Genomic DNA, 21,732 nt, shown 5'->3' with positions numbered 1-21,732 from the left:
CTCATGAAGGAGTTAAGGTAGACCCTAGCAAAATTAAAGCCATTAAGGAATGGAAAATCCCCACATCCATAAAGCATCTGCGAGGATTTCTTGGGTTGACAGGGTATTATCGCAAGTTCGTTAAGAATTATGGGAGAATAGCAGCACCTCTAACAACATTATTGAAGAAAGATTCATTTTCATGGACTCCGGAAGCAACAAAGGCCTTTAAACATCTTAAAGAGGCAATGTGCCAAGCACCGGTCTTAGCTACACCGGACTTCACAAAAACCTTTATTGTGGAATGTGATGCTTCAGGAAATGGAATTGGTGCTGTTCTAATGCAAGATGAAAGACCCATTGCTTTTGAAAGTCGTCCAATCAAGGGAAAGTTTTTAAGCAAAGCTATTTATGAGAAGGAAATGTTGGCAATACTCCATGCACTTAAGAAATGGCGACCCTACCTAATGGGAAGACACTTCAAGGTAAAATCGGATCATGATAGCCTTAAATACTTTTTAGAACAAAGATTATCCTCTGAAGAGCAACAAAAGTGGGTCACAAAGATGTTTGGTTATGACTTTGAAATCATCTACAAAAAAGGGAAGCAAAATGTGGTGGCAGATGCACTCTCAAGAAAGGATGAGGATGGAAGCATTGTTGTGTGCCATTTCTATTATCCAACCAGATTGGATAAACGAAGCAAAGGAGGAATGGAAGAATGACGAAGAAGTGTGGGCACTTATTCGAAAGCTACAACAAGATTCCAGTACTTCTGATACATTTAGCTGGCAAAATGATTCACTATGGTACAAAGATCGCTTATACCTCTGTAAGAATTCCCAGCTAAAACAAAAGATTCTTATGGAATTGCACACTTCTCCCTTAGGAGGGCACTCAGGATTTTTAAAAACTTACCACAGGGTTAAGAAGGAATTTTTTTGGGATGGCCTTAAATCAGATATTCAAAAGTTTGTGGCGGAATGTTTGGTTTGCCAACAAAATAAAGTTGGGAGGAGGTTTCAATGGATTTTATCATAGGTTTACCCAAGTCTGAGGGAAAGAGTGTCATCATGGTGGTAGTTGACAGACTTACCAAGTATGCACACTTTTGTGCATTATCACATCCATTTAAAGCCAGTACAGTTTCTACTGCATTTATGGAAACAGTTCAAAAGCTACATGGAAATCCAAAGATTATTGTAAGTGACAGAGATCCCATTTTCACTGGAAATTTTTGGACAGAATTATTTTCTTGTCTTGGTACTCAGTTAGCTCATAGCTCATCTTATCATCCTCAATCTGATGGGCAAACTGAGATAGTAAACAAATGTTTGGAAGGATATTTTCGTTGCTTTGTATCTGATAAACAAACACAATGGGTCAAATGGTTGCCTCTGGCTGAATGGTGGTATAACACTTCCTTCCATACAGCAACAAAAATGACCCCATTTATGGCACTTTATGGGTACCAACCACCATCAATCACATCATATTTAAGAGAAAATTCTAAGGTTCAGGCAGTGGAACATCACATCGAACATCAACAACAAGTCCTCCAACTCTTAAAGGATAACCTCGTGTTGGCACAAAATAGAATGAAACAACAGGCAGATCAACATCACAGTGAAAGAAGTTTTGATGTAGGTGATTGGGTATTCCTACGGCGACAACCATATAAGCAAATGTCCCTAAAGCAAGCTAAGAAGGATAATAAATTATCACCAAAGTATTATGGTCCGTACAAGGTGTTGGAAAAGATTGGTACTATGGCATACAAATTGGAGCTTCCTGCAGCTTCTCGATTGCACCCAGTTTTCCATGTTTCATGTTTAAAGAAGGTTATAGGCGACAAGCTCCCAGTTCAAACAATATTGCCAGAACTTGACGAGGAAGGAAAAATTATATTGGAACCGGAAGCAGTCACAGAAACAAGAACTCGACAGCTACGAAATCGATCAATTTCAGAGTATCTTATCAAGTGGAAGAACTTATCCGCTGAAGATTCCACATGGGAGGATGAGAATTTTATGCAGAAGTATCCAGAACTGCTCAAGCGTTGAGGACAACACTTTTTTGAAGGAGAGGGGCATGTTGGGTCCCTATAATACTAGTGATTACCCCATTACTATTGTAGTTATACCCCTTATTTATATTGTTGTGCCCCTATTACCCCCATATTGTTATTACTGTACCCCTTAGAATCCCTCTATTGTTATTTTTGTGGCTTTATATTATTATTGTTAGGTCGGCTGGATTATATTGTGACTCCTTAGACTCCTATATATAGAAAGGAGGTTTTGTCATTTGTATCATCCAAGAATTGTTCATTTATGTAATGTAAAGGAGGTTGCCCCCTCAAAGAGGCTGAATTCTAAGGCGTTGATCTTTCTTTTCTATCTTTTCTTGAGCTGGTTTCATAACACGCTGACTTCGGGTTGGTTGAGACTGGTCTGGGACCAGTGGTACACTCTCTGAGACTGCGATACTGGTCTGGGACCAGTGGTAGGAGTGGTATTTACTATGAAGCTGACTTCGGGTCGGTTGAGAGTGGTTCTTACTAGGTTTATTAATTTGTAACATTGTTCTCCCGGACATATAGAATAAATAAGATTTGCCTAATTCCATTCGAAGCATGGTGACATTTTACACCCATAACCGTAACTTGTGACCTAGATTCGTATCCTATGGGCTGTAACCTTAGTCTGTAACTTGTGTGCGATTTTAGTTTTGTAACACTGATTCGTACAATTTTATTTCCAACTTGTAATTTGTTGGTCCCATAACCTCCTCTCCCAGGGTTTTTTTGTGATGGTTGGCCTTGAACCTAATGTCCTTGAACAAATTTTTACACATGTAACCTGCTTGGCTAGGGCTTCTTCTTTATCGCAATTGCTGCTTGGCGTTGAACCTAATGAATTTGAATGAATTGTTATGCCTTATAACCTGCTCACTTAGGCTTTTTCTGTGTTGCTGAGCCACAAACCAATAGAAATTGAACAAATTTATGGATTTTTTGAGGTTTGCCGAATTTCGAACCTCAAGGTTCAAGTTCCATGAATCGTGTGACCTAACTCCAAAGTGATGTGCATGTCCTCCCCTGTCATCTCAAGGATGATAATCGTCATCTTGGCTTTGGAACAAGTGATGGCCATCAAATATTGTTAAGATCAGCCTAGGGGTATCTTGGGTCCAATGGGCACATCATCAATATCTCCAACACCAAGGTTCATGGGCTCAACGATTCAATATTTGGGGGTACCTTGGAGTGTTAAGTGTTAGATGGGGTCATTAAGTAGCCCAATGCTTTGATCTTGATAGACAACACTACATCAACAAGGTCATATACTCTCTTTGCGATGGGTAAAACGATCTCTACTGAGTTGTTGAGAAAGTGGGGCAATCATTTCAAGAGGCCTTTGTTGTTGTGACAAAAACCACCTGACAAAATTCTCTCAAGATCAAGTGAACAACAACAATTATTAGGTACATAACCATGAATGCATCATAGTGGTGTTGATTTTTCCATGACACTTAAGAATCAGGTTTGAGTCTAAGATCATGATCACAAACACGTTCAAATGCCACAACGCAAGCACTTTGCACAGCGGAATAACATATAGTAGTGAATCAACTAGTACACAAGACAAATTTTAACCCACAACTTGTTATATTACAAACTTTAATACAACAAATGTAGTATAGTAGTGAATCAACTAGTACATAAGACAAATTTTAACCCACAACTGGTTATATTACAGACTTTAATACAACAAATGTAGGGCTCCCATACTAAGGATCATGGCCCTTACAATCAAATTTGATACAAGAATGACTAGGGTTTGGTATCAACAACTATGATCACCAATCTTTTGTTGAAGAAAGTACACTTAACTTACTTGTTGAAGGTGCGCACTATAGTCGTTTTAGTCCATGTACCTTGAACACATTCGGCAAGTACTTTGCCTCCTCTTCTGCTACTCACAAGGCTTTTGCAACTTGAAAAATGGTTGTATTTCCAGTCATCAATACACCTTTATCAATCACTTTTGGCTGCTCCAAGATGTTACTATCATAAGGTCTTCAATATATTTGCCCTCTAACTATACTTTGCCCCTCAAAGACACCAACACATAGGGTCTTTACTTTTGCCCTCTTATCACTGATGTTGTCCACTGCAAATCCCTGAACTAGGACACAAGAAATTACCCTCTTAACAATAACAACTCTTCCTTTTGTTCATTGTACTAGGGCTCTCCAAACCTGCCCTCTTATCTGTCGCAATTAATGTTCGACCAAGACTCCGGGGCGGGGAGACGCGGGTGCGGGGAGACACACAAAGGAGACGTGTGGGAGTACCCTCAAATTTTAGGGAAATTTAGGGGGGACGGGGGGGACGTCGGGGTATATAATTTTTTTCCTTTTTAATATTCATATATATATATATATAATGAAAACATAAATACAATAATTCATACATATTTGAATTAAATAATTAAATAAATTGATCCATACTCATCATCCTTACTAATACATACATGATTCATCCATAGACCACGAGATTGAATAATGAAATACTGTGATCCATATTCATTATTCATTATTCACCATTCTAGAATCTACATTGATTTAAAAATTAAATTCATCATTCTAGATTCTAAATTGATTTAAAATTTAAATTCATCATTCATCATTCATCATTCTAGAATCTAATTAGTACTAAGAAAAATAGACTATAATAGATACTGAAATCTAAAGTCTGGAATAGTAAATTGATATAGCTAAAACTCAAAAACAGTGGAGTGATGAGTCTAAAAGTCACTCTAAAGTACATACAGGGCTTGGTGCTCTTGATTAAATACTAATTCCATACCCCCTTGTACATGACAAAATGCAATGGAAACATCGCGCAATCCATCGAATCTTGAATTCCTGAAAAATTGTTAAGTCTGTTGGATTTTCAGTGAGATCTAAAATTCCACTTTCACCATATGAGATCCAATGAGGTCGGAACCACTCTCAAACATCCCGAGTCATTTCATGGTAATGTTAAAAATTTAAGTAAAAGGAAAATGTCACTTTTACTTTAAGAATTTAACATTACCATGAATTGTATAGCATTCGTTGGGAAATATGGTAAAATACTAGGTTTTCCCTATCATAAATCATTGTTTACAAGCAAATTTAAGGGGGGACGCCCTTTTGGGGAGTCGCTTCCCCCACACTGGGGAAACGTCTCCCCACGTCTCCCCAAAAGGGGGACGTGGGGAAGCGTTTCCCCAGATGTCCCCCCGTCCTAGGTGCATGGGTTGCGAGGGGTGCGCGCACCCGACACTGGACGTGTCCCCATGGAACACTGGTCACAATTATGCTCCTTGTTGATAGTACTAGGGCATCACAAATCTGCTGCCCTAAGCCCTTTAGGATAGTTTCATTGTCGCCTAATTGTACACCCAATGCAACAACGCTTAGAGTAGGGACTGTCACTCTAATCCCTGTTCAATTCGTTTAAGCTATCTCCTAAGGTAGGCTAAGAGGGTTAGTCCTTGAAGGAAAAAGGACGAGGAACTTGTTGAGAATCAACAAGTTTAGAAGATACAGATGAATATCCTAGCAACTTGATTTAAATTATATGACAAGTAAGATTAAGGAGCACAATTGATTAGATTGTTGCGATATATCAATGATAGGTAGTGCCTTAGGATTAGGAAGTACTTGTACCATAGTGATTAATATGTCAAGTTACTGGATGGACAAATGCTATAAGGATGATATGCAAAACCTATCCTAGATGAAATGCAAGATCTAAACTAGATGTGGAATGCAAAATTTTGGTTATTTTTAAGTTAAATGCCTATTCTAGGTGAAGCCCTTTCCTCAATTATTTTGAAGCTAGTCACAAACAAGGTTGTAGAGAGAAGTGTTGGAGAAGGAGACTACGGTCTCATTAACGATACCTCCTCAAGACCTCTAACCAGCCAAGTACCATCGTTCCTACAAGGGACTATCCACAAAAGAACTGCAAGGTCACCTATGTTAACTGTGAATGGGGGCTAACTTCTCAAATTGGATGAAGAAGGTGTCCCTAAATCTGTATCAACCAAGCTTATGCTTGGAGGTAAATTTTAGTTATGCAATTGTACCTGGGATGAGAGTGCAAGCGATGAGCCAATTAGAGATGCTTCAATGAGATACAATTATACTTTAATGTTTCTGTTGACACCTAATCATGGGGATTGGGTGAGCAGTTGTACATAGTGTAAATAATAAATAATGGAAAAGGAAGAGTCATCGGGAGATGAAACCCAAGAGTCACTCCCTCATGTATATAACTATGAGCAATCTAAGTGAATAAACATATTTCATTTTGAGGAGTTACTCTTGGCCTGACATGGTATCAGAGCCAACGCCATTTTTGGCTTCCCTCTCTACTTTGTAACTCCCATTTTGCCTATGTTCTGCATGCTTTGTAGATTGACATCTCTGTCAAATCCTTGCGAAATTTCATGCATTATTGAAGGCATTGGTGCATTAAACATTGGGTTTCATGCATTATTGAGTTATACGTTGTGGTTTTGAATATGCTGTGGAAATGCTGCAAGGAGGTGTGATTTCCTTCGAGTCCACTTGCTCCCAAATGCAGCCTCCAAACACTGCTCCCTCGGCCCTCTGTTGCACAGTCGAATTCCCTCCTGCACATTTGGCCCGATTAAAGGTTCCATTGACCGGTCCAAATGACTCTTGGCGTTCTCTAGCCAGAAGTTTCTCTGTGTGGTAGCACCACCCAGACTTCTCCTTCGACTTTGACGAGAGTGGAGGATTATGGAGGACTGAGTTGCGATACTTGTCGAAATCTCCTCTTTGGATTGAATGGTATTGTTGTATCTTTGAGATAATAATGGTCAGCTATTATGCCAGAGCATCTAAGATAATTGTTTTGGGGGTTTTGTTTTAATTTGGGAGACCAATGGATGAAACAGATATAGAACTGATGTGCCTAACCTCTTGAATAATATCAATATCTCAGCAGAGGGCTGCTATAAATATTTACACAGTGAAAAAGCTTTTATGATGATGAGCAGAAACAAAAAGTAATATGATTGCCACAGTTTTCAAATTGAAAGCTAAATAATCATAAGTATGAAAACCTTTAAACTATGTTTAAAGGTTTGAGAAAATACACATGAGCCTACAAAAGATGCTGATGATTTATTAATTTTGAGGGAATTAATTAAACAAACAGTCCATTAATTCATTCTCTTTATAGATTATCACTTCAGAAAGCTTATAGGAATAGATTGAAATACAATTATTCCTACCTAGTTATCTCTGCAAGACATAAGTATATGAAGAAAAACATAATGAATGACACTGGAAAAACTTACAGGAAACACAAATTGTGTAAAACAGAATTCAGAATCCTTTGCTTTGTATTAATGATCCATAAAGATTAATTACATCAGATGTCTAGAAATGCTTCTTCAAGGGTGCAACCCTTAATAACTCGTGAAGAGAGTTATTTATACAACAGTAGGACAAAAAATATCCTTAACTGCTTTTACAAAAATAGATTATTTATACAATCAAAAATAAAACTGTCTAGTGATTTGGCACTATTTTGGTGCTGCGCTGTTTGATGACTATTACTGAAAAAGTTGAAAAGTGGTTGAAGATGGTTGACTGTTCCCTCAAAAACTGAATGTTGTTGAATTATCCTTAATCAAGTAAATCTGTTAATTCTTCCCAACGTTTCTTATCTGGGGTAGAAATCTTTGCTACCCTCTTGTAGATTTCATCCATCTCGGTGTATTTAGTTAAAGTGGGTTTTACCAAAAATATATGCTTGATTTGCGCCATTTCTACCCTGCCTCAGCTCTGAGCATTACTGAATTACTGCGTGAATGGTGTGGTTGCTGCGTTGAGAGCATCACTGCTACTACGTTGCGAGCATTACTGTTGCTACGTTGAGAGCATTACTGCGTTGAGTGCATGAATTGTCTCCATGACCAAGGTTACTGCGTGAAACACTGCTGGTGCGTGAATCAAAGCCTCTGAAGATTGATTTGCAAGAAAGAGTGTTGATGCAGAAGCGCTGGTATATACGTTGAAGTTTTTTTTGGCTATAAGTTGAAGTTTTTGGCATATAACGTTGGTATATACGTTGAATGTACAAGCGTTGTTTTCTAGACCTGCTCTGCTCATGCGTTGAATGTACAAGCGTTGTTTTCTAGACCCGCTCTGCTCATGCATTGAATGTACAAGCATTGTTTTTTAGACCCGCTTTGCTAATCGTGAAATATTTGTACCATTTAATTGCTTTTGTCAACCTAAGAATGACACTACGAGGGAGAGCACTGCATTGGTTTATGAAGTGCAAGTGTTGAAGTTAAATGCCATGCGTTGAATGTACATGGTATCTTGAACGCTGCTGCCTATATATTGAACATTGTCCTATGATGTGTATGCGAGTTAAAATTTTTTGAAGGGCTGCATTGGGTGATCAATGTAAAAAGGAACCGATATATATTTTGAATAGTGTGTATAACCAAAAAAGGCTGATATATGTCTTGGGTATTGACATTTGCTGTCGAGTTGAGTTTGCTGTCCAGTCATATTAGGATTATATATTTTTCCCATTAAGAGTAAAAGTTTTGCAGCGAAAGTTTTTTTGTTATAGTATGCATTCAATCATATCCATTGTGGGAATAGTTCTCATTGGCAAAGAGAACTATCCTGAGTGGTCCTGGATGATAAAACACATGCTCATTTTCAATGAGTTGTGGAAAGGAGTGTGTGTTGGAGACGGAGACAAAGAGCCAGAACAACCTACCTCAGACAAAGAGCTTGTCATTTGGGAAAACAAGAATAGCAAAGCTTATGCATTAATCGCAACATCTGTAAATGAAGAGGTGAGTCGCCATATTTCGCCATTTTCAACTGCTTTTGAAGCCTTACAAAAGCTGAAAGAACTCTATGACTCACATTCTGCACTTGAAGTTGTTCAACTCATGATTAAACTCTTCACTCTTGAACTGCAAAATAATGATCTTCTTGCTCTTGCATTTGAAGTAAAGTCTATAATGTATGATATCAAATCCACTAAGGTTGAATTGGATATTCCTCTTATCACTTTTTTAAAGGCACTTTATCCTACTTACTCCAATTATCTTGAGTCATTGCAAGCAAATGGAAATCTCAAAGATATCGCCTTTGACTCTTGTGAAAATGTTTGCTGAAAGAGAGAAAGCTTTTGGAAAGAAGACAACCCCTGAATCTTCTGAAGAGGCTGTGTGCCTTGCTCTTAAAGAAAAGAATCCTGCTCAAGATTCTTCCAGAGGAAGAGGTGGTTGAAGAGGAAGAGGAAGATATTTCAGAAGGCAGTGGGGCAGACACTCTCAAGGAGAAAAGGCAGATTTGCACTGCATACGCTGCAAAAGAAATGGATCACATGATGCCTCTACATGCAAGTTACCATGGGACAAAATTGAGCAGCAAAGAAACCAACAGAAAGGTAAAACTGATGATACTGATAAAGGTAAAGCACCTGAATCCGCTCACTATGTTGTGGCACAATGTAATATTGGAGTAAATGAAGATTTATTTAATACTTCACTTGCTTCTTGGAAAAATGATTGGTTGCTTGATTCAGGAGCAACCTGCCACATGACTCATAGAAAAGATTTTTTTGAAGAATTTACTGACAATGTTGATGGAGTGGTATACTTTGCAGACCAATAAAAAATCAAGCCTTGGCGCAATCAGGCTTAAATTGCCTGGTCTTCCAGACTTTCTTCTGCATCATGTTCTATATCTCCCACAGCTCAAGAGAAACTTGCTGTCCTTGGTCCACATCCGTCAGCAAGGTCACTCCATTCATATGTTTGATGGCAGGCTTGAGGTAAGAAAAGCATCTGATCACTCACTTGTCATGAGGGGAATAGAAGAAGAAAGGCTTCTCAAGCTGCAAGGAACCTCTGCTCGTGCACAACATTTCTCATACAATTCTCATTATGACAAAGGTACACTTCCATCAAGTTTATTATGGCATGCTAGATTTGGACATTTTAACTATGACAGCCTCCACTTATTAAAGAAAAATGGTGTTGCTGGTTTGCCTACAATTCCTAGGAAATTTAAGCAATGTGATGCTTGCATTCTAGGAAAGCATAACAAACAGTATTTTCATGATTCACATTCAAGAGCACATAGAAAACTTGAACTCATTCATTCAAATTTATGTGGTCCAATGCTTGTTCCTTCTGCAAATGGAAATAAATATATGATGACATTTATTGATGACTACACCAGAATGTGTTGGGTTTATTTATTGAAGAACAAATCTGATGCTTTTCAAACGTTCGAGAACTTTCATAAATGGATTGAAAATGATGCACAATCTCATATTGGGTCTATTCGCACTGATAATGGAAAAGAATACACATCAAATGAATTTGAAAACTATCTTCGCCAACATGGGATCAAACATCAAACAACTATGCCTTATAATCCCCAACAGAATGGTGTAGCTGAAAGAATGATTAGGACAATCTTAAATATGGTACGATCCATGCTCTTCTTAAAAAATGTAAAGATAATGTTTTGGGCTGATGCTGTTCTATGTGCTGCATATGTAAAGAATAGATGTCCATATAATGCTATTAGAAACAAGACTCCATATGAAATGTGGTATGGACATGTTCCTTTGGTAAAGCATCTCAGGGTCTTTGGTTCCACCTGTTATGCCTTGATACCAAAGGTACATAGAAACAAACTGGTGCTAGAAGTCGTAAATGTATCTTCCTGAGGTATTCAAACACCTCCAAAGCATATCGTCTCTATGATGAAGTAAATAAAAAGTTTGTTTTATCTAGAGATGTAATTTTTCTTGAATCACCCAAAACGAACAATGTTGTTGAGCGGCAACTTGATCGCTTGGATAGATTTGCAAAAGCAAAATCATTTCAAGAATTTGATAATGAGATTCCACATCTTGAAGGGGGGATTCCTATACTAGATCAACATGTGGAATCTTCTTCTGAAGAACACTCTCCCCTGCATGAAACTCCAACAATGGATGATGCTTTAAGTGATGTGATTGACAAAATTGCGAGACTCAACCTTGATTCAGTCCCAACTCAATCAGCGGAGCAGCCTGGACCACTTGAGAAAGGTCCCCCAAAGTGGCAGACAAAGACACTTGAAAGTGTTCATCCTGATGAGGTTGGAAAGACAAGAACTAGAAATTCAAACCGGCAAAATGGAGGTGATGTAGATGAATCTAATTCACTTGATGATATGGATGTTTCTTATGATTGTGAATTGAACTTGTCTACAGATTTTGAACCAACTTCCTTCAAAGAAGCTGTTTCTCATGATGAATGGAAAGAAGCGATGCAAAAGGAGTATGATGCCCTCATAAAGAATGGCACTTGGAAGCTGGTTGATCCTTCATTAGGAACCAAACCAATTGGCTGCAAGTGGGTCTACAAGAACAAGTATAAAGCTGATGGCTCACTTGACAAGCACAAGGCTAGGCTTGTGGCAAAAGGTTTTGCACAGAAGGAAGGGGATGATTATGAGGAGACTTTTGCCCCCACAGCAAAATGGGCTACCATTCGGACACTCTTTTCCCCAGCAGCTCAGAACGGTTGGAAAGTCCAATCAAATGGATGTAAAAAATGCTTTCTTAAATGGAGATCTAAAAGAGAATGTTTTTTTGCCCCAGCCTGAAGGATTTGTTGTGAAAGGACATGAACATAAAGTATGCAAACTTGTGAAGTCCTTATATGGCCTCAAACAAGCAACGCGAGCCTGGTATGAAAAACTAATTGAGCATCTTCTGAAACTCAATTTCAAACATTATGATCTTGATGATGCAACTTTATTTGTCAATGTAAAAATTTCTCATTTCCCACCCCGATTTTCAGTTTCACCTTATTTCTCCAAAATAGTTAAATGCCCTTTCCCCTATCCATACATTTAACAATTGAAAAATAAATTTTGCTGAAAACACAAATTCTGGAAATTTTACAGAATGCTGGAAAATGCAGAAATATAAAAATCAGCACATATAAACAACCATTCAACACATTTAAACATAGTGATTTTTGGTCAAGGTGACCCTGGAAAAACCCCCTACAACTCTTGGGGAAAACCAGTTCGAAAGCTCCTTCTTATTTCTGAAAATGCTTTTTACAGTGAGAAATATTCAGCAAAAAATCAGCAAGCAAACTTTTACAACTTATCTCGTTTTCCGTGCCTTACAGCCAACTGGAAAAATTTGCAAACAGCAAAACAGAACAGCAATAAATGCTGTACGGCCTCCTCAATTTTTGTGCCCAAATTTCAGCCTTAAATGTTGCTGTACGACCTGCCTAGAAAAGCGTGCAAGCTGCCATAAATACGCTGTATGGATTTCCTCGATTTGCATGCAGAAAAAAATCAGTAGTATAGCTGTACGGATTTGCCTCGATTTGCGTGCCAAGGTACAACCATTTGCTGTATGGATTTTTGCTCCACGATTTCTGTGCACTTGCTGTACGGATTTCTAGAAAATCGTGCCCAATATCTACCTTTCATTGTGTGCTAACTCAGCTGTACAGATTTGATAAAATGTTGCCTTGGAATGTGTGCCAAGCTGCTGCCTCCTTCTCCTCCCTGTCCAGAAATCTCCCTTGCTCTCTTGCTCTCCTTCTCTCAATCTGCTCATGAAAGAAATGAATGACCTTTTCCTCCTTTAATCTAACCCGAAGTGACTTTTGGGTGATTCCTAAATCCAATGGCTGAAATAGATTGAGATCTAACGCTGAGATTAAATGCTCATTTAAATCTCACTTTCTATTTTTTAATTCACCCCACTTTAATAAAGACCCACGTAGTCATTTATTTTCAAAGTCACTTTTCCTTTCTAATTTTACATTGACTTTATTAAAGTCACTTTAAAATTAGACTTTAGTAACTTTATCACTTAAAGTCATTTTTAAATTAGATTTGACTTTACAAAAACTATAAAGTCACTTTAGGAGAAAAATTAAATTCTTTTGGACACTTTTCCCTAGGCCAAAGATCAAAGCCTTAGGGAACCACTTGTCCTCCGATACCAAATTTCAACACTCCCTCTTACCGAGGAAGGTGTTCCTCACCACACCCATCTTGTCTCTGAAGTAGTCATGCTTGCCCCGTGGTAAGGCTTTGGTAAGAATATTTGCAACCTGCTCATAAGTGGGAATATACTCAAGCTTCACAGTGCCCTTTTGAACACAGTCTCTGATAAAATGATATTTGATCCCGATATGGTTTGACCTGTCATGAAATACTGGATTCTCCGTGAGTTTAATGCAACTCTGATTATCACAGTAAATCACTGAAGGTCTCAACGGCTGACCAAATAAGCCAAACAACATCTTGCGAAGCCAAATGGCCTCACAATTAGCTAGACTGGCTGCCATATACTTTGCTTCCGCTGAACTCAATGCTACTGACTACTGCTTCCGGCTGAACCATGACACTACTGCTGAACCCAACCCAAAACAACACCCTGAAGTGCTCTTCCTATCAGAAGCACAACCTGCCCAATCAGAATCAATATAACCTACCAGTCTCACTCCATCCCCCTGCCTGTAGTCCAGACCATAATCCACTGTCCCTTGCAAGTACCACAAAATGTGTTTTGCAGCCACCCAGTGAACCTTCCTAGGCTCACACATAAACTGACTCATCGTGTTGACTGCAAAACAAATATCTGGTCTAGGGTTGACCAAATACATCAGGAACCAATCAACTGCCTGTACAATGTGGGATCCACCAATTCGGAATCCGAAGCATGAAGCTTCTTCTAGTTGGTGATCATCGGTGTCGACATGGGTCTACAATCCTCCATTTGGAATCTGCTAAGGATGTCCACAATATACTTCCCCTGCCCCAGGAAGAAATGCCCCTCCTCCTGCCACACCTCCAAACCCAAAAAGTAATGCATCAAGCCGATGTCCTTCATCTCAAACTCCACTGCAAGATCTCTCTTGCAGTACTCTATGAGTCTCTCTGCACCTGTAATGACCAAGTCATCCACATACAACACCAGAATGAGAGGCTCCTCACCTATCACAATAAAGTAAAGGTTCGGATTTGCCTCACTGTTCGTGAAACCCATCCCCTGCAAGTATGTATCTATCCTGGAGTACCAAGCTCTGGGAGCTTGCTTCAGGCCATAAAGGGCCTTCTTCAGTCTGCACACATGGGACTCCTTCCCATGCACCTCAAAGCCCTGTGGCTGCTCAATGTACACCTCCTCTTGTATGAAGCCATTGAGAAATGCAGTCTTCACATCCATCTGGTGGATCTTCCAACCCATCTCTGCTGCTATCGATATAAATTATAATGGAGCGGATCGAAGTATATCGAGCCACGGGAGCGAAGGTCTCCTCATAATCAACTCCCTCTACTTGGGAGAACCCGCTAGCCACAAACTTCGCTTTGAATTTCTCAATGTTGCCATCTGCAGTATGCTTTACCTTGTAAAGCCATTTGGAAGTAACCACGGATTTGCCCTCAGGCCTCAGCACCACCTCCCAAACATCGTTCTTCATGATAGAAGAATACTCCTCCTGCATGGCCTCTGTCCAGACCTGCTGGCTAGCTGCCTCCTCATATCTAGAAGGCTCAGAGTCAAGGATGCTGGTAACCATTGCCATATAGCTACAAAACCTCTCAGGTGGTCTACTCTCTCTGACCGGCCTCTTAGGCTCAGCAACAGATGTGGCATCTCTCAAGGTGTCCTGAAGCCACTTGGGCTTCCTCTTCCTTGAGCGCACTTCTCCCATTGGAGAATGAAACTCCTCCTCCTCATCATCATCAGGAGCCTGAACTCCTGACTGTTTGTCTGCTGTCCTCTTGCCTGCACCTAAACCTGTAGAAGCTAAGGTACTGTGTGAATTGTCCATCAGTGGACTCCCAGGTGAACTGCTCTGTGAACTGTTCTGCATACTGCCCGGAGCACCACCCCTTTGGCTCGGCGAGCCACTGCTCATTGACGGACCTGACATCCTCATAGATGTACCTCTGGATCCTCTTGATCCCTGCCCACTGGATCCCTACGACTGACTCAACTGCTGCTGAGGGTCTGGATGATCCAGATACTCTAACTCCCGTGACCTCCTAAAGGCCCTGTCCTCCTCGAACTTCACATCCCGCCTGACAACAACTTTCCCCTGTGTAGGAATGGAAATCCAAAAGGTCTTTGAGGTCTCACTGTAGCCCACAAAGATACCTTTCTCTGCGGTGGGCTCTAGTTCGGTCCTCTTCTCCTTGGGTATGTAGGAGTATGTAATGCATCCAAAGATATGAAGATGACCAATATCAGGCTTCTTCCCAGAAAAAGCCTCCTCCGGAGTCATGTGCCCCAAGGCACGATGCGGACTCCTGTTCTGCAAATAAACAGCGGTGTTGCAGGCCTCTGCCCACAAGAACAATGGCAACCCCTGATCATGTAACATGGCTTTGGCAGCCCCTACGATGGATCTATTCTTCCTCTTCGCAACCCCGTTCTGCTGGGGGTTGTAAGGAATAGTGAACTCCCTCCTAATGCCTGCCTTCGCACAATAGTCAACAAACTCTCCAAGGGTGTACTCTCCCCCATTGTCCGACCTCCGGGACTTGATCTTCCGACCTGTCTGTGTCTCCACAAGAGCTCTGAACTCCTGAAACTGCTGGAAGACCTCACTCTTGGTCTTCAAGAAATAAATCCAGGTCCTCCTGGAGTGATCATCAATGAATAAAACATAGTACTCATATCCACTCAAGGAAACATGAGACATTTGATTGCTCACATCGGAATGAATCAAATCAAGTATCCCAGTTGCTCTGCTGTCACTGTTGGGAAAAGGGGATTTGGCAAACTTGCCCATCGCACATCCTCTGCAAGTACCAAAGTGATCAGTGCTGAAATCTGGGACACCTGTAGTTATCTCTCGCAAGGTCCTCAAGGCTCCATGATACATATGTCCCATCCTGCGGTGACAAATCTCACACAGCTCAGAACTGCTAGCTCTGTTGTCGGTACTACTGCTCAATGCCAAAAGGGACTGGAATGCAAACTTGTACACCTTTGCATGGTGTACACCTATCACTCTAGCTGAATCAGCTGGAGTGCCCCTGGGATACATCAACACCTATCCTCCCCTGAATAGTACCTCATATCCTCTGTCCTCCAAAGCTGAGACGGATATGAGGTTCTTCCTCATCCCTGGCACATAAAGAACATCTGACACTTTCAAGGGAGGTTTGGACTCCCTCTGAAATGTCAGTGTCCCCACACCGACTGCTCTAACAACTCTGTCATCACCGAGTACTACCTCTATATCAGTGCCACTCTCTGAAAGCTCTGAGAAGTACTCACGAACTCCTATCATGTGACGTGAAGCCCCACTGTCCACATACCAGATACCCGAAGATGCTCCGCTAATCGAGGGAAAAGCATGCTCCCTCTGAACCTGTGTGGCAGGTGATCCTGCACTAGAGGACTCATACGCAGTGAACCCAAACTCCCGGTCAAAACGAACTGCAAAGTCCTCAACCTCTGCTGAAGCTGCCACGCTCTGGTTCTTCCCCTTCTTCTTCTTCTTCTTCTCCGGACACACAACTGCATAATGTCCCATCTTTTGACAATTCCAATGCTTCACCTTGGAATAGTCCTTCTGTGTGTTACCATGTTTACCTTTACCTTTGCCTTTGCCCCCACCATTGCTTGTGGATCCCTGCTTCTTCCCTTTGCCTTTCTTGCCTCCTGCCGATAATGCTACATCCTCATCTTGCTCAACTGGCTTGGTTGCCCCAAGCTGACCTTTCCTGATCTCTGTCTGAATGCAATCATTCCAAAACCTCTCCCATGTGGGAAGGGTCTCATGTGCACAAACCCCATCAGCAAAGTTCATCCATGAACGGGGGAGGCCATTCACTGCAATCCGCACCAACTCAGTGGGTGGAATGTCCTCTCCAACTGCTGCCAACTCATCTCTCACATTAGTAATCTTTGTGAGATATCCAACTGCACTATCATTACCCATCTTAATAGTCTTCAGCTTCTCCTTCAGGACCGTTTTCCGGTTCTCATTGGTACTCTGGTAGAGATTGGACAATGTTGTCCACATCTCATGTGCATTTCTCCTTCCTCTCACATGAGGAATGCAATGGTCTTTGACTCCATCTAGAATCAGTCCCTTACCCTTGTTGTTCTTTTTATTATACTCAGCCAACTAAGTAGCATCAGTAGGCACAACAACAGGGTTCTGTGTGGTATGCACCATGATGTCCCAGACTTCTGCCTCCTCAAAGATACTCTCCATTCTCTCATTCCAAACGCTGTAATTTGTATGCCCATCCAGCCTATCCTCCATCCTCAATCCGAATGACATCCCGCTGTCCTAAAACTGAAAAATAGCACTGCTGTAGTAAAAATAAAACTGCTGTTTGTGAAAAATCAGCTTGCCGGAATTTTCTGATTGAAAAATCAGTAGGCTGTAATTTTCCTCCTTGTCCCAAACTGCACTTCAGCATTCAAGCTCCGATACCATGTAAAAATTTCTCATTTCCCACCCCGGTTTTCAGTTTCACCTTATTTCTCCAAAATAGTTAAATGCCCTTTCCCATATCCATACATTTAACAACTGAAAAATAAATTTTGCTGAAAACACAAATTCTGGAAATTTTACAGAACGCTGGAAAATGCAGAAATATAAAATCAGCACATGCAAACAGCCATTCAACACTTTTAAACACAGTGATTTTTGGTCAAGGTGACCCTGGAAAAACCCCCTACAACTCTTGGGGAAAACCAGTTCGAAAGTTCCTTCTTATTTCTGAAAATGATTTTTACAGTGAGAAATATTCAACAAAAAATCAGCAAGCAAATTTTTACAACTTATCTCGTTTTCCGTGCTTCACAGCCAACTGAAAGAACTTGCAAACATCAAAACAGAACAACAATAAATGTTGTATGGCCTCCTTGATTTTTGTGCCCAAATTTCAGCTTTAAATGCTGTTGTACGGTCTGCCTAGAAAAGCGTGCAAGCTGCCATAAATACGCTGTATGGATTTTCTTGATTTGTGTGCAGAAAAATCAGCAGTACAACTGTACGGATTTGCCTCGATTTGCATGCCAAGGTACAGCCACTTGCTGTATGGATTTTTGCTCCTCGATTTCTGTGCACTTGTTGTACGGATTTCTAGAAAATCGTGCCCAATATCTGCGTTTCACTTTGTGCTAACTTAGCTGTACGGATTTGCTAAAACGCTGCCTTGGAATGTGTGCCAAGCTGCTGCCTCCTTCTCCTCCCTGTCCAGAAATCTCCCTTGCTCTCTTGCTCTCCTTCTCTCAATCTGCTCATGAAAGAAATGAATGACCTTTTCCTCCTTTTCCTCCTTTAATCCAACCCTAAGTGACTTTTGAGTGATCCCTAAATCCAATGGCTGAAATAGATTGAGATCTAGGGCTGAGATTAAATGCTCATTTAAATCTCACTTTCTATTTTTTAATTCACCCCACTTTAATAAAGACCCACTTAGTTATTTATTTCCAAAGTCACTTTTCCTTTATAATTTTACATTGATTTTATTAAAGTCACTTTAAAATTAGACTTTAGTAACTTTATCACTTAAAGTCACTTTTAAATTAGATTTGACTTTATAAAAATTATGAAGTCACTTTAGGAGAAAAATTAAATTCTTTTGGACACTTTTCCCTAGGCCAAAGATCAAAGCCTTAGGGAACCACCTGTCCTCTGGTACCAAATTTCAACAGTCAAGAAAGTTGGCAAAACAGTTATATATCTTGTGCTATATGTAGATGATCTTTTGATGACACGGAACAATGAAAGCTACATTGCATCCATAAAGAAGGAATTGGGGAAAAGTTTTGAAATAACTGATTTCGGCTATGTTCATTACTATCTTGGTATTGAAGTAACCCAACATCCGAAGTCCATATTTCTTTCTCAAAAGAAGTACATTGGAGATCTGTTGAACAGGTTTGGCATGACAGAATGCAATCCTCTTCCTACTCCAACGGAACAAAACTTAAAGCTCACATCTATTGAAGGAAAAGAATTTGAGGATGCAACAAAGTATAGACAGCTTGTAGGAAGTCTCAACTACCTAACTACTACCAGACCAGACATTTCGTTTGCTGTTGGAATCCTCTCTAGGTTTATGCAAAAGCCTTGTGAGGGACATTGGTTTGCTGCAAAAGGAGTTCTAAGCTACTTGAAGGGAACTCAAGACTTTGGAATCAAGTATACGCAGGTGGACGACTTTAGCTTGATTGGGTACTCTGATTCAGACTTCGATGGAGACAAAGAAACTGGGGTATCTACTTCAGGATATGCTATGAGTGTTGGATCAGGAGCCGTCTCCTGGAGATCACGCAAACAATCAGTTCCAGCAGATTCCACAACAGAAGCAGAATACGTGGCAGCAGCGGAAGCAACAAAAGAAATTGTGTGGCTCAGGAAAATTCTTGAAGATTTGCAGGGAAAACAAGTACGATCAACTCCACTCATGATTCACAATACCTCTGTAATAAAATTGGCCAAGAACCCAAAGTTCCATGATCGAACGAAGCACATCTATACTAAATATCATCTGATTCGACATCATGTTGAGGCCAAAACAATCCATCTCAGTCATTGTTCCACTAATGAGCAAATTGCAAACATCTTCACCAAAGCGCTTGGAAGAGAAAAGCTTGAACGATTCAGAATGATGCTTGGACTCACCAACATCCCTTTAGATTAAGGGGGGGAATGTTGACACCTAATCATCAGGATTGGGTGAATATAATGTAAATAAATAATAAGTAATATGAACAGTCATCGGGAGATGAATTGAACAGTCTCTCCCTCATGTATATAATAAAGATCAACCTGAAGGAATAGATATACGAATCACTTTGTTTTGAGGAGTTACTGCCTGGCCTGACAGATCCTTTGATATTGGCTACTGAAGCTGCATGGGTGCCCACCTCTGTTAACTTCTTGACATAATCCTCAATTGGCATCAATTTATCATTAATAACCATCATAGAAGGTAAACCTTTGCTGACCAAAGGTTCAATCTTGTTGAAAAATCTCTGAACTATGTTGTTAACATTGCTGCACTTTTCTTGTAGCTGAAGGGTGAGATTTTTCTTAGTGATAATCTTCTTTACCTCTAATATTGTTGCAGTTCTGTCACTTATTCTTAACTCCTCAAGCTCATAGTCATCCTTGGAATTCAGAAATTTGATTATATCTGAGGCAATCTCTGGCATATCCTCCAGCGGCTTAGTTATGGATTGCACTACTTCTTGAGCTTTTTCCAAGAGATCTTTCTGATTGAATATAATCTTAATGGAGGGCCAAATCTCCTTGATTGCTTCTGTGATTTCTTCCCACAAAATTTCTTTTGCTAAACCCAACTTGTTTCCTATGACGGAATCTGTGAGTTCTTTCTTCAACATTTCCACTTGGCGCTTGATTTTGTTTGTTTGAGTTGTATGTGAACTGTCTGATATAGACTTCATAAGCCGTAATTCTTTGAGTTCGTCCTTTAGTTTATTGATTTCTCCTGTCTGGATAGACATGTTCTGAACAATTTCAGTAAGCTGTTCAGCTCCTTCTGCTGGAACTGTTGCTGATGTAGTGGCTGAAGTAGAAACTCTGGTGATGGGAACTGCTGCAAGAGAGACTACATCCATTGAAGTTTGAATGTTCTTGATAGCTTCCTCCTTCTCCTTATCCAATTTCTCCATCCGCTCCTCCATTTGATTTATTTGCAAATTTTTTTCTATGATGAGCTTCATCATATCTTACTTTTGAGTCTCTGTCTCCTCGATTTCTTTGGCCATTGGATCCTTAGATGCTGGTAGCTTCAACTGTTTCTTTAATGTTGCAACCTCAGTGTTCTTTTTCTTAATGAGCTCCTCTGCAACATTTATGTTTGAGGGATCATATCCCATCCTTAGCACTAGATTTTCCAAAGACTGAATCTTGGTATCCTTTGCTAATGAGGAGATCTTCTCCATCTTTAGTTGTGACTGAATGTTGGCCAATGTAACCTGCATTTTTGATAAACTCATAGCAGTGTTTGTCAAGGTTGAAGCAATCATTTGTCCAGTTTGTTTGTGCATCTCAATTTGATCAATTGGATGCACATCCTGGACATTAAACTCAAAAGAAGTGTGTTTCTAGTATTGTGCTGCAGTCCTAGGCTGAGGAACTTGGGCCTGCAAGAAAGCCATTTGCATCTTCCCCTTCTCAGAGTCGAAGACTGAAAGAAGCCTGGCTTGAGAGTTGGAAGAATGCTTCCAGAACTGGGTGTAAGTATTCAACTTCAATTCTTCATTCTTTCTTTTGATTTCACTAAAGACATGGAAGATGTCTTCCTCTTTATTCTTTGGAATGCCTCCAACAATTTGGACTATCTGCTGTTCATGAGAAGTGGTAGATTGAGTTGGAGATTGTATAGACTGTTCACCAGACTGTGAATCAATATTCATAGAGACCCTTTGTTTCTTTTTCCTGTGAAAGACCTTGAGGCCTTGGCTTGTTGCCTCTGTTGCAGGTGAAGATTGTTCTTCCCTCCCTCTCTTGGCTGTTTTTTCTTGTGCAATTGGAGTTTGCATATTTGATGTAGAGACTGCCTGCTCCTCAGCCTCTTGGAGGGTATTCTTTGTCCATTCCAACTGATTCTTGAACTGTTCTATCTCAGGCCTAGTTGTATGAT

The 21,732-nt window shown here is 40.2% G+C and overlaps 1 protein-coding gene and 1 pseudogene across 2 annotated transcripts in view; one reads left to right on the top strand and one right to left on the bottom strand.

The window, feature by feature from the left end:
- The window catches only part of LOC149146741 (2-Cys peroxiredoxin BAS1, chloroplastic pseudogene), a 36,018-nt pseudogene extending 15,248 nt beyond the window's left edge, over positions 1-20,770 (bottom strand).
- The window catches only part of EMB2423 (telomere length regulation TEL2 family protein), a 254,412-nt gene that overhangs the window by 142,708 nt on the left and 89,972 nt on the right, over positions 1-21,732 (top strand). The window lies entirely within an intron of this gene.

Source organism: Pinus tabuliformis, chromosome X (genome assembly GCF_031772625.1).
Source record: "Pinus tabuliformis cultivar Carrire ecotype Pingquan chromosome X, CPIR1, whole genome shotgun sequence".
NCBI classification, from domain to species: domain Eukaryota; kingdom Viridiplantae; phylum Streptophyta; class Pinopsida; order Pinales; family Pinaceae; genus Pinus; species Pinus tabuliformis.
The sequence above is the reverse complement of the archived record's forward strand: the minus strand, read 5'-3'. Positions and strand labels throughout refer to the sequence as shown.